Here is a 3,305-nt window from a genome sequence, read left to right on the forward strand (position 1 = left end):
ATCCTAGTACATGGTTGATGCTTAATAATCGTTTCTTGAATTGATAAAACAAATTGGAATATCTTTTTTTTCTCATTATTCAATGAAGACACTGCAAACTTTTGGCAATATTCTGAAACTTCACTCTGACTAAAACTCACATGAGCTGTAAATTTTGCTATTGCCCTCTTAATTTGACTCCCCAGCCTTAGGGCATGTGAAGAAAAGAAATGAGACATAAGAAGAGTTAATTATTCAGATATACAGGTATATTGAAAGATAACAGGGTGCCATTTTATCTGAGAATTTATGGCATTCTCATGTTATTCATGGCATCATAGTCATTTTATAAGAAGTCCTTCTCTGCCCCATAATTCAGAAGTATTTATATAAATGTATTAAAAAATGAAATGAGACTAATGAGAAATATATATAGGGAAGTAAAATGCAAAATAGTGTAGTTGACACAGCTTTGGAATAAACTAACTTACTCCAAAGCACATGACAGTTAGAGATCACATTTAAACTGCTTCTCTTCTCTCAGAACAATGACCTACAAAGGACAGAGCAAGATGCCTTTCTACTGATTATTTTAAAACAAGACAAAACATGGATCTCCTTCCACCTGAAGAAGCATTGAGGAGTTATTTTCCTTAGCAAGAAAACAGCAGGAAAGATTCCCATTTTGATCAATTAGTTCTGCCACTACATGCTAAAAAGGTAGCAAGTATCCATACAAGTTGAAGAGGGCTAAAAACTACTATCACCACCCACAGGGTTATAGAAAAGTGTATTTAATTTCTAATGGCAGGATGTGAAAGGAAGTTAAACTAGAGTATTTGGGAGTCTTGAAAATAAAATTTGAATGTATAAGGAAGGGAGGGAATGAGTGATCCATGTGATGTTGAGTGATTAGTTGTATCTGGCAATAGCAGCTAAGAGACTGACAGCTTTTGTGAATTGGTACATGTAGCAGAGGCTTGTATTCATCCTTTGTTGTGGAAGAAGATCATGCCATCAGAGAAATGATGACATGGTTTGCACTTGACTTTGTTATGAGGAAGGGAGGGCTGTGCAAGGTCACCAGCCTCATTTCTCCTCCAGAGCCATCTCCAATGAGGACAGTGGATATTGAAGACATTTGAAGATGTATTTTAAGTGTGGTTCCCTAAGAAATGGGGCAAATGATGGAAATAGGCCCAAATGCTACATGGAAATTGGCATACTTAGATGCGCTTAAGGTCTAAGATTAAAATTCATTGAGTCAAACTTCCATTCTCCTAAGGCCACTATTAACATTTGGGGTACTGATATCATAATGTGCTATAATTACAAATATGTAAATAAAATAATTTTCAGCCTCCAGAATTTTTTATTAAATAAGAGTGGGTTTCAAAGTGTATCAAAATGGATCTATGTCACCTACTGATCCTTTATTTTTTTCTATGTATTGTGAGTCTATAGCTACTATCTTTAATTTTGCTATGGAGTATGGTGTCTCAAGGAAAGGAGTTCCTTTGCAAGTCTCTGTTTATGTGAATGCACTTGAGTGAGAATGCAGAAATATTAAGGCATGTTTCCTCATCAGGTTTTATGGTTTCACTAGGGAGAATTATTCCCCAGCCTTAAAAATAAATTATAATCTGAAACCCTAATACATCCTACACGTGGCAATTATTTAAGATACATAGAAATTGGAGAGAGTCAAAGATATTCAGATCAAATATATATTCAATGGATGTTTTCTTAAGATTGGATGAAAGAGAAAAAAATTCTAGAGAAGCAGAAGCCACAAAAGGATAGAGTGAAAAAGATTTCCAGCACAAGGCATCCTGGAAGGCTGACAGGAAAGGTATGTCTCACCAGGTGCAGAATGGAGCCCAGCACAGCTTGGACCTTGCTGTGGCAAAAATAGTCCTGGAGCAAGCTTCAAGTTACCACAGTCAGCAGCTGCGGGTCCCAGATTTCTCAGTTTCCAAATGCCAAAACAGCTTCAAAGTTCAGTGAGAAAGCTCTCTTACTTGAGTAACAAGGGAACACAGGGATCTAGTTTCCACTGTTGGAGCCCAGGCCTAAAGACCCTGGTGGAATTGAATTGCTGATCTGAATCTCAGTCCTAAATGGTGGCCCTGAGGTGAGAAGGACTGCTGGCTGGTGGAGCTGGCTGAAGCTTTGGAAAGGGAATTCTACTCCCAGAAAAGAGTTATAGTTGCTCCAAGATCAGAGTGCAAATCAGGAGAGGAGTAAACTCTCCCTTTATTCTGCTACCATGGAGGAACAGAGAACTTACAAGTCCCCAGAGTATACCCTCCTCTTGACAAAGAACTCAAAAGACAAGTAACTGACTGGGAAAATGCCTAAAAAGGGGGAGAAGAAAAGACAATAGAAGTTCCTTTATTGGTGAGCAGATATTGTCTTCTATCCATTCAGGATGAGGAGGAAAAATGCATGCCATCAGAGAAAGAACTAAAACTCAAGGATTCTGCATCTAAAACCTCCAAAATAAATATTCAATGGTCTCAGCCCATGGAAGACATCAAAATGGATTTTGAAAATAAAATAAGAGAGGTGGAGAAAAAATTGGGAAGAAAACTGAGAGTGGATATGGATATTTTCACTGAGCTTGTAGCATCAGACACCTACTTTTTCTTACTTCTTGAATTTCCCCATCTCTATCATAATTTTCATCGAGAATGCAGTACCTATTTTGTAGCATTGCACTTAGGATGAGAAAATAATTATGATTAAAAATATTGATACAAGCCAAAAGTACATTCAAATTCATATTATTCAACCTAAGTTAATGAAAGTCAGAGAAAAAAGAGAGAGGGAAGAAGTGAGGGAGGGAACGGAGAGAAACAGAGAGAGAGAGAGAGAGAGAGAGAGAGAGAGAGACAGAGGGAGACTTTAGTGACTTTGTTTATGCAATGATTACTTGTTAGAAAAAATATGATGTCAGAGGCAGTGGAAGGAAGCCTAAGAATGACTATGAATACAATTTCCAGATTTGCGCAGATCCTTATTCTATATCTCATTATTTTGTACAGTAAATAGCTTAAGTATTGACTAGACTCTAAACTTTAACAAATAAATGTGAATAGCAAACAGTGGATAATTTATCTGACCATAATTTAATGTTTTGCAGTTGGAATGGGAAGGGGAGAAAATGGTGAAATTGTTGTAACAATCCCCTTTGAATCTTTATTTAGCTCTTTCTTGTTGAATTCCCTTTATTATGATCCTTGAGTTTCTATTTTCCATCATTCCTCCAAAGGCTACAATAGCTGGTGAGTGTTTGGGGTGCAGAACATGGTCAGATCTGGGCA

This window comes from Notamacropus eugenii, chromosome 6 (genome assembly GCF_028372415.1).
Source record: "Notamacropus eugenii isolate mMacEug1 chromosome 6, mMacEug1.pri_v2, whole genome shotgun sequence".
Lineage (NCBI taxonomy): Eukaryota > Metazoa > Chordata > Mammalia > Diprotodontia > Macropodidae > Notamacropus > Notamacropus eugenii.